This window comes from Castor canadensis, chromosome 4 (assembly GCF_047511655.1).
Source record: "Castor canadensis chromosome 4, mCasCan1.hap1v2, whole genome shotgun sequence".
Taxonomy (NCBI): Eukaryota; Metazoa; Chordata; class Mammalia; order Rodentia; family Castoridae; genus Castor; species Castor canadensis.
The window spans coordinates 34,754,752-34,765,993 of NC_133389.1; the positions used below are offsets into that span (position 1 = coordinate 34,754,752).

Sequence of the window (11,242 nt, forward strand, 5' to 3'; positions counted from 1 at the left end):
ATGCCAAGAGTTTCAAAAGAAGATAAATCTGTAAAATTTACTCAATATTAATATGAAGCTTTTGTGAAAGCCATTTTAAAAGAGTTGTGGTTGTGATGTCATATTGTTTTACTTTGAGCTGTGACTGGGATATTAAGCAAAGAGCAAGGGCATCATTTGAAGAAACTTGACTGTGTTGGTTTTGTTGAATGATTTCAGTACTGACAGTAAGGAAGCTACTGATATAGAATGTGTGTGTATATTCGGAGTTACTATCTGAAGAATAGAGAACTTTAGAAAGAAATTTCCCTTCTCTGTGCAGAAAAGAGAGAGGTGCATGTTTAGATATATTTATTATACCCTAATAACTCAAATATTTAGAAATTAGTGTATACTCATTCTGCTTTGAAAGTGATCGTTTTGAGCTACCCTAAGTAACTCATTTCCATTGGAGACTCTCCCAGAGAAGTTGTAGTGTATTAGCAGGAAGGAAGTGTAAAGGACAACAGGAAGGTAAGTACACACAAACACACACACACCACAGGTGGTACTTTCATATTAACAAATACAGAAAGTAGAGTCACAATTCACAAATCTATACATTTCTGAGCAGAGGTTTTTTGTTTGTTTTGCAGTACTGAGTTTTGAACTCAGAGCCTTGTGCTTGGCAGGCAGGCACTCTACCACTTCAACCATATTCTAAGTCCCTTTGCTTTAGCTTGTTTTTCAGATAGGTACTTAAGCTAACTTTACCAGAGCTGGCCCCAAACAATGATCCTCCTAAGTAACTGTGATTACAGGCATGTGTCTCCACAACCAGCCTAACGAGTCTCAGTAACGAACATATGAACAAAATGATTAAGTATCTAAGAACAGTACTCTGGTGTCCCTAACTTCAAGACAGCCAATATTCAGTGTAAAACATCCATTACACTTGGTCTCCAGGCAACTTACAGGCAAAGCAATCTGACAAGCAGATTTTTCACTTTGTAGTCAATGAAAATATTTATTTTATTAACCCAAAACTTCTTCCAATCTCTTATCACAAAAACCCTCACATATTTATTTTTCACATACCAAAACCTCCATAAAATAGGGGCAGTAGAAGCCATAGGAAAAGAGAATTCCTTTAGTTTCTTGGCCTAAGTACTCTTTTGGATTCATTACAGTGTGTGAGCACACTTACACCATTTTCAGTATAATATTAAAGTGTGAAAGAGAAAAGGCAGCGATCACCCTGAGAGAAATGCTATTGAGAATAACTGGAAAAAGTCATGTTCTTCATGGTAAGATTCACAAAGTAATTCCATGGCAGAAAAGTCAAGGTAAATATTTACTCCAACTTTTTTAGGACCTGCAGGAGGCTAAAGCCTTCAGTGTTTCCATTTTAATATTTATCTCATGCTTTTGTAAATTAGTTTCATGACTATCATTTCCCAAAGGGTCACTATTTGAGAAAATTGCTGCACTGGGGCCACTCTCTGATGCTGCCATGAAACAAATTTTCTTTTATTTTCAATAATAAGAAAAAAAGGATCCCATTAGCCCTATGGCATAGAAAAAGTTCCAACTTTTCTACAAATGTCTTGGTTCTCCTGTCCATAGCTTCAGATACTCCTTTCATGTGGGAAAATATAAACTATTTCACTGTCTGTTCTGTGAAGGAAATAGAGGGCAATTCTCATGAGGAAAAGAGAATGAAGAGGCTATATGTGGTTAAAGCACATAAGAAGCAAATTTGAATGTGGTAAAGTTTTGCAATTCTTTTCAGCATCCAACAGCACAAAGCTCCTTTGAAAGTTTGATCTATCTTTTGGGCAGAGATGTAAGAAAGCATATACTAAAAATAATTTTTGTTGCTTTTTAATTCTCAGTCACTGCCCTTAGACTCATGTATTTTACCTGAAACAATTATAATAGAAACTGTACATAGGTTGTTGTTAGGTATTTATTTCTAATTTACTCAAAGATAAAATATTGTCAATCTTTCTCAATCAAATTTGAACAATGGTGAATGGTAGAATAACTCAAGTGGTAGAGTGCTTACCTAGCAAGTGTGAGACCCTGAGTTCAAACCCCAGTACCAGTAAAAAGGAAAAACAAAGAAATGAGCAATGACCTTAATTTGTATTAAACTAAATATATCTGACTGTGTATGTGGGTGTATGTGAATGTGTGTAGAGCACATTCTTTGTCTTTATTCTTCTTGAACTTCTGAATTCAGTGAAGGTAGATATTGGCTATGATTTACAAATAAATGAATTCATCGGGGAAAGGGAGTATAGTTGTCTGCACCCTCCCTTCTGCTAGGAATGAGGGGAAATTGTGGGAAAAAAAGAGTTCACAGAGTCAGATATAAGAAAGTAGTAATAAGATGTATGAATAAAATTTGATGCATTATTTATTATGCTTGGTTACATCATGGTTATGAAGTAAAAGTTTAAGAAAATCTAGATAACATTCAAGATTTGAATTAATATCAGTGTAATCTTGAAAGAATTACTGTATTCTCATTGAACCATAGCTTTTTTATCAATAAAATAGAGAGGTGATAATATTCTGAGTTGTCAAGAAGATAAAAAAAAGTAAAACTTGTGAAAATCCTTTATAATTTATAAGAAGTTACACAAATATTGGTTCTATTACATGTTTGAAATCTGCAAATAGTTATCCTAAAAGTTCTTCCAACACTTAATTTAATATTTACATATGTATGTATTTGTATGTATACAAATATATAGATAGATAGATAGATAGATAGATGCCTTCATTCCCTACCTCCTAACTGGGAGAGTACAGTGTCTGTGTCTTGACCATTGAACAACACCTATGGGGATACAAGTCCTAAAAGGGATTGAATCTTGTTTTCACATTATAACCAGGAAAGAACTGGACTCTCATCAATCCACTGCTGCTAAAATTTCATGCTGCGACTTGGCATTACTATTAAAAATTGATCACATATAGTATATCAGCCAGTGTCATTGCTGATAAACCATTCAGGTTGCCATGGCTTTGCAGTGAAGACAGTCCTAGATTTCTCTTCTTTCCTTTGCATAGTTTACATTTAGCTGCCTGACAGGGTACAATCAGGCCCTAGGAACCCCATTCACTTCAGGTCCATAAAACACATTATAGATTGAGAGTTAATACTTTTCCTTTTGTGTACCTCCCGTTCTCAAGAATAATTAGATTTTTCTTCAAAGCTCCTTGTATTATGCCTATGTTCTAAAGTCCATCTATTGATGGCTATATTCAGAGAATTTAGAATTATTTGATTTTGAAAGGGTATCTTCTAAAATGATTCTAACAAATTGTATACCTATCCTTCAGGCCTATACTGAACCAATTCCAGATGTTCAATCTCTTCTTTCACTCAATAAGACAAAATAAGAACAAAATAAAATCAAGCCCTTAAATTTGACTTAAGTTCTCCAGTTGAATTCATAGTTAGCTTACTTTGCTATAACTTAAACATTTTGAGTAACTATGTATTATTTGTGGAAAGGAACCTGCTATATTATACAAGCTCTAGAATTTCACTGAATTAATACAATCAATATTTTTTTCTTTTTCATGTGACAGTCTGATACAGTTCCAGTGGGCTCAATGGGCCCAGTGGGCCTGTGTTTCCTACCAATACATATGGGCAGAAAATGCATATTGGGTTCTTTTTTTTTTCCTTTATTCATTTCATATGTGAATACATTGTTTGAGTCATTTCTCCCCACTCCCCCCTTCCTCTCCCTACCCATCCCCCTCACTTTCAGGCAGAACCTGTTCTGCTTTTTTCTCCAATTTTGTTGCAGAGTAGACATGAGCAAAATAAGAAAGACAAAGCGTTTTTGCTAGTTGAGATAAGGATATCTATACAGATAGATTCCTAGCATTGCTTCCATGCACAAGTGAATTACAACCCGAACTGATTCATCTCTACCTGACCTCTTCACTACTTCCCGGTCACCTTCCAATATTGACCTCTGTCATTTTAAGGTTACTGTTTTAGCTCCTCTGCACTGGGGACATGGAATACTCTCAAATTTTGGGTTTCCTACCTATCTCCATTCCTCCCGTATGTGCTCTCCCCTTATCATGTGACCCAAGTCCAACAACATTACTGCACTTGCCCTAGATCTAAAGTCCGCATATGAGGGAGAATATACAATCTTTGGTCTTCTGAGACTGGCTAACCTTGCTTAGAATGATGTTCTCCACTTCCATCCATTTACTTGAGAATGATAAGATTTCATTCTTTTTCATGACTGAGTAGAATTCCATTGTGTATAAATACCACATTTTCTTAATCCATTCATCAGTAGTGGGACATCTTGGCTGTTTCCATAACTTGGCTATTGTGAATAGTGCTGCAAATAACATGGGTGTGCAGGTGCCTCTGGAGTAACCTGAGCTGCATTCCTTTAGGTATATCCCTAGGAATGGGATTGCTTGATCATATGGCAGATCTATGTTTATTTTTTTAAGAAGTCTCCATATTGTTTTCCAGAGTGGTTGCACTAGTTTGCATTCCCACCAGCAGTGTTCAAAGGTACCTTTTTCCCCACATCCTCACCAACACCTGTTGTTGATGGTGTTTTTGATGATAGATATTCTAACAGGGGTGAGGTAGAATATCAGTGTGGTTTTGATTTGCATTTCCTTTATGTCCAGACATAGTAAGCATTTTTTCCTGTGTTTTTTTTGGCCATATGAATTTCTTATTTTGAGAAAGTTCTGTTTAGTTCAGTTGCCCATTTCTTTATTGGTTTATTGATTTTGGGAGAGCTTAGCTTTTTAAGTTCCCTGTATATTCTGATTATCAGTCCTTTTTGATGTATAGCTGGCAAGTATTTTCTCCCAGTCCTTGGGTAGGCTCTTCAGTTTAGAGACCATTTCTTTTGTTCTGCAGAAGCTTTTTAATTTTATATAGTCTCATTTGTCCATCCTTTCTCTTAGTTGTTGAGCTGCTGGTGTTCTATTGAGGAAGTCCTTGCCTATACCTATTGCTTCTAGAGTATTCCTTCCTTTTTCCTGTACTAACTTCAGAGTTTTGGGTCTGATATTAAGGTCCGTGATCCATTTTTAGTTGATACTAATACAGGATGATAAACATGGATCTAGTTTCAGTTTTTTGCAGGCAGATAACTACTTTTCCTAACAACTTTTGTTGAAGAGGCTGTCTTTTCCCCATCATATGTTTTTGGTGCCTTTGTCAAAAATAAGTTGGTTATAGTTGTGTGGATTCATATCCAGGTCCTCTATTCTATTCCACTGGTCATAATATCTGTTTTTGTGCCACTACTATGTTGTTTTTATTGCTATTGCTTTATAATATAGTTTGAAGTTGGGTATTGTGACACCTCCAACATTGCTCTTTTTTTTTTTTTTTTTTTTTTTTTTTGCTGAGTATTGCCTTGGCTATTCACAATCTATTGTGTTTCCAAATGAACTTTAGGGTAGATTTTTCAATCTCTGTGATGAATGTCCTTGGGATTTGATAGGAATTGTATTAAACATATAGATTGCTTTTGGTAGTATAGCCATTTAATCCTGGCTTCTTAAAATGAGTTAGGCAGTGTTCCTTCCCTTTCTATTTTGTGGAAAAGTTTAAGAAGAGTTGGTGTTAGTTCTTAAAGGTCTGATAGAACTCAGCTGAGAATCCATCAGGTCCTAGACTTTTCTTTTTTGGTAGACTCATTGCTGTTTCAATTTCATTTTGTGTAATAGATTTATTCTGGTTATTAATATCCTCTTGGTTCAATTTTTGATGGTCATAGCATCTAGAAACTTGTCCACTTCTTCAAGATTTTCAAATTTATTGGAAGATAGGTTCTCGAAGTAGTCTCTGATGATTCCCTGGATTTCTGTGGTGTTTGGTGCTATCTTCCCTTTTGCATTTCTGATTTTGCTGATTTGGATTTTTTCACTCCTCATTTTAGTCAGATTTTCCAGAGGTCTGTCAATCTTGTTTATTTTTTCAAAGAACCAGCTTTTTGTTTTGTTGAGTCTATGTATTTTTTTTTGTTTGTTTCCATTTCATTAATTTCAGCCCTTATTTTTATTATTTCTCTCCTTCTGCTTGTTTTGGGTTTTGTTTGTTCTTGTTTTTCTAGAAATTTGAGATGTAGCATTAGTTCATTGATTTGAGATATTTCTGTTCTTTTAATATATGCACTCATGGCTATAAACTTTCCTCTTAGGACTGCTTTTGCTGTGTCCCATAGGTTGTGGGAGGTCATGTTTTCATTTTTATTAACTTCCAGGAACCCTTTAATTTCCTCTTTTCTTTTGTCAATGACCCACTGATCATTGAACAATGTGTTCAGCTTCCAACTGTTTGCATATTTTCTGCTGTTGTTTTTGTTGTTGAGTTCTAGTTTTAATGCAGTGTGATCAGATAGAATGCATGGAAGCATTTCTATTTTCATATATTTGCTGAGGCTTGCTTTATGCCCTAAGATATGAACAGTTTTGGAGAAAGGTCCATGGGCTGCTGAGAAGAATGTGTATTGTGCAGAAGTTGTATGAAATATTCTGTAGACATCAGCTAGGTCCATTTGATCTATGGTGTGATTTAATCTAGAATTTCTTTATTGATTTTTTGTTTGGATGACCTATCTATTGGTGATGGGGGTAGTAATGTCTCCCATTACCATTTTGTTAGAGTCTATATATGCTTTTAGGTCCTTCAGAGTATGTTTGATGAAATTGGGTGCACCAATGTTGGGTGCATATAAGAGATAATTGTTATTTCCTTTTGGTGTATATCACCTTTTATTAGTATGGAGTGTCCTTTTTTATCTCATTTAATCAATGTAAGTTTGAAGATGTCTACTTTGTCTGAAATAAGTTTTGCTACTCCTGCCTATTTTGGGGGGCCGTTGGCTTGGTAAATCTTCTTCCAGTCTTTCACCCTAAGCCAGTGCTTGTTTCTGTCAATGAGATGAGTGTCCTGTAAACAACAGATTGTTGGATGTTCCTTTTTAATCCATTTTGCCAAACAGTGTCTTTTGATGGGGGAGTTAAGTCTATTAACATTCAGTGTTAGTATTGATAGGTATGTGGTGATTCCTGTCATTTAGTTGTTTTTATTGTTTGAGGGTTTAATTGTGTGCAGCTGAATCAATGTTATTCTCTGATTCCTTGTCTTTTCTTCTCCTGTGGTTTGGTGTTGACTGTCCTCTCATGGCTTTGTTTGCTTTCATTTTCTGTGTGCAGAATTTCTTAAAGAATCTTTTGTAGTGATGGTTTAGTGGTCATATGTTGTTTTAGTTTCTGCTTATCATGGAAGACTTTTATTGCTCCATCTATTTTGAATAATAGTTTTGTTGGGTAGAGTATTGTATGGTTGAAGTTGTTTTCATTCAGTGCCTGGAATACCTCACTCCATGCTGTTCTTGCTTTTAAGGTTTCCGTTGAGAAATATGCTATGATTTTGATGGGTTTACCTTTATATATTATTTTCTTCCTTTCTCACAGCCTTCAATATTCTTTCTGTATTCTCTGTGCTTGTTGTTTTAATAATAATGTGTCATGGGGTAGTTCTATTTTGGTCATCCGTTTGGTGTCCTGGAAGCTTCCTGTACCTGAATGGGCATAACTTTCTCTAGATTTTGGAAATTTTCTGTTATTATTTTGTTGAATATATTATAAATCCCTTTTGTTTGCATGTCTTCTCCTTCTTCAATGGTCATGATTCTCAGGTTTGGTCTTTTGATGGAGTCAGTGAGTTCTTGCATCTTTCCTTCACGGGTCTTCAGCTGTTTGACTAATAGCTCTTCAGTTTTTCCTTTAATTTCCATTTTATCTTCAAGTTCTGAGATTCTGTCTTCTGCTTGTTCTAGTCTGCTGGATTGGCCTTCCATTGTGTTTTGTGTTTCTGTTTCATTCTTTGTTCTGAGGTTTTACATATCATGGGTCACTCCTCTTTAATATTGCCTATTTTCATCTTTAATCCACTTATCTCTCTATTTATAGTGTTCTCTGTTTAACTTTGGTGTTTATGTAGGGCTCCTATAAGTTCATTTAGTTGTTTCTGAGTCTTCTCATATTCTTTATTTTTGGCATCTTGAAATTTCTTGTGTGCCTCTTGTATGTTTTGGTTGACCATGTCTGGTAACATCCTCATGCAATTCTCAGTGGTTACTTGTAGGATTTCTTGTTTGAGGGTGTTCTTGTGAGAATTGTTGTGTTCCTTAGTGTTGTTTATCATTGTTTTGTTGGAGTCTGGAACTGAGTATCCATTTTCTTCATTTCTCTCTGAATCCTGTATTAAATTATTTTTTGGGGAAAATGATTTGCATCCCTTTTTTTTGTTCCCATCACTCCACTTGCTACTGTGCAACTATGTTCTTGATAGGCTCCTTGGTGATTTCCATCACCTGTTTTCTTTCCCTTGTTTTAATTTTGTTTTGTGGCTGTATTGGGTTTTTAGCTAAGTGTGTGTGTGCTGTTTCTATTCCTGGTCTGGGTGTAATTTAGTATTAACTAATTCACAATAATAACACTAACAACAACAAAAATAACCCCAAAGAAATCAATGTGGAGAGATGAACAAATAAACACAAACAAACAAGAAACAAAACAAACAAACAAACAATAAACTCCAGGCTCAGGAACAATAGAATTTCAGTCTTAGTTTATGTTCTGGTGTTACTCCTCCATCATCCAGTCTTGGTGTTGGTATTTAAGTAGAAGCTCTATCGTAGTCTCACCAGGTTGTTGGGTAGTGGTTATTTCCTTGTGTCTTTCAGTGGCAGCTGCTTAGTCAGCTCCTCGTTCAGTGAGTTGTAGCACTTTAAGTTTGCATGTCCTCCTCAGGTTCCAGAGATCAGTTCTGTAGTCCATCAGCTGTCCTGCTTTGGTGTTGGGTTTTTGCTGTGCTTGTTTACTGGGGGCTTGTTTCTTTGGCTCACCCCCTTTCTCTGGGGCAAGGTCAGTGATCCATCAGCCAGCCCTCTGCTGTCAGCATGTTGTGATGGTTTGTTGTTTGTTTTTTAATTTGGCAGGGCCTTTTGACTTTGAGTGTTGCTCACTGGCTCAGAAGATGAGTTTTGTGATCTGCTACCTGCTCTACTTTAGGCAGTGGCTTATACCTGCCTGGTTTCAACCTTCCTGCCTTTCCAGCCATTTGTTTACTGATAGTTCATGTGGACATTAGCTCCTTGTACCTCCCTTGCTTCTCTGGTGTGCTTTCAGAGTTCCTGCCCCCTCAGCTGTGTGCTAGTTTTCAGTTCGTTGTTTATTCTTCAGGTTTTTGGTTTTTGTTATTTTTTGTGGGGGGCGGGGTCAGTCTGCCCAGAGGTCTATTCTGGTTTATCCCTGGGATGGCTGGGGGAATACCACATGAGTCTGTCATTCACCTGTTTGGTCTGCCAAATGTTTCCCAAGCAGGTTTGGAGCCAGTGGCTGGCAGCAGCAGCCCTCATGTTTTCTCAGTGCAAAGTGGCATGGAGAAGCTTTCTATGGGCTATGGGTTCAGGGTGTGGAAGTTTTGATTGTCCTTTGTGCTTTATTTATGCCAAGTGTAAGTCCAGCATCTCAGCAAGGTTTTTGATTCATGGAGCTCATGCTGTCTGCTTCTGTATTCTAGTAGCCATCTTGGATCCTTGTAATACCTTCTTAATATTTTATTTATAAAACAGGACAACAACAGTAAAACTTTTGTGCTATGTAATATTCCTTTAAATCAGGTCAACAAACTTTATCTTTGTCTGGTGTACACTTGCTGGATTCCACCTCTGAGATCATCCCAGATCTGTACAAATCCAATCTGCTTCAGTCTATGGGGATTCTGACTTGTGTTTAATGACATTGTGAGTAATATTCTGAAGTCCTCTAGCACAGGAATCCTTGTTCAAGACACAGTTAATTCTCATTAGTTGAAAATAGGGCGTGCTCTTTTCAGTGCTGTCATGGCGGGTCTCCTGAAGAAGACCACTGGCCTCATGAGATTGGCTGTGAGTGACTCTCTGCATGAGAGACTAAGAATATTGTATGCAAAGATTCTCGATGTTCTTAATCAGTTCCCTAAAAATGTAGCATATAGAAAATATACTGAACAGATTACAAATGAGAAGCTGGGTATGGTTGAAGTGGAACCAGATGTTAAAAAATTAGAAGACTAACTTCAGGGTGGCCAAATAGAAGAGGTGATTCGTCAGGCTGAAAATGAACTAAGCTTGGCAAAAAAAAATGTTGCAGTGGAAACCATGGGAGCCATTAGTGGAAGAGCCTCCTGCTAACCAGTGGAAATGGCCAATATAATTATCTTTAAATGTCTCTGATAGGTTGATGGCAAACTGATGTAATTAAATGTACTGTTATATTAAAAGTGTGTTCATATTATTGACATGTTGTAATCAAGAAAATTAATATAGGACAAACCTAGGAGATTTTAAAATTTGTTACTATTTTCATAGGGTTTGCATAGTATCTACTCAGATTAGGTCAAAGACAGTATTTCTTTGAACAGAAAGGTTGTGGGAAGACTTGAAAGTTAATTAATAAAGTTCTTAGAGGTATTCAGTGCAGAGGCCACAGTTGAAAGGTGAAGTATCTTTAGTATTGTCTTCAGCACATTACTTAATTTCTTTTATTCTGGAAAAAAGAAAAGGAACTTTGTTATGTGTGAATAAATGTATTGATAACTGAAGTTAGCTCATGAGAGTGAAGGTGTTCCTTCACTTTCTTTCACTTCTTTATAAAATATATAAAAGAAAAAAAAATTAGTTGAAAATATATAGTTATCATTCCAAATTTATTCACAGCAGCTCAGAAAGGATGTCTTTTAAGTGTAGAGAGTGAAATCTCTTTGTAGGCAAACCTGCATCTCCCAGGTGCCCAAAGGCTTGGGTGACATGTCTGCCTAATCACTGGGTCTGGGCCCTGTATATATTGGCTTCTTAATTAACATGCCTCAAGTTACACCACTTATGCTCACATTCTATTGGTAGAAACTACATAGTTCCTAGATGCAAGGTGTAGGAGGTAGGGGAGTAGGAAATATAGTTTGGCATAGATATTTGCTATCTAACAACCAGCCAGTAATTTATTAGGGAAACATGAGTTTTTGAAAGACAGCTGTGTATCTAAACCATATGATGTCTATACTAGTGAGCTTTTAAATGTTTTTTTAAGAGTGAAACCATCCCCTATTTTTGCAGCTCATCTATTCTCACATTTTAATATAGGAAGAAAAATGTCAGAGTTGCTTACAAACTTGATTGATAAAAGTTAAATATAATTAGTATAACTTGAAGGGTGC

General features: G+C 36.2%; 1 pseudogene; it reads left to right on the top strand.

Moving 5' to 3' along the window:
• The first annotated feature begins 9,884 nt into the window (after positions 1-9,884).
• On the top strand, positions 9,885-10,397 carry LOC109676746 (NADH dehydrogenase [ubiquinone] 1 alpha subcomplex subunit 5 pseudogene; annotated as a pseudogene).
• Positions 10,398-11,242: the final 845 nt, after the last annotated feature.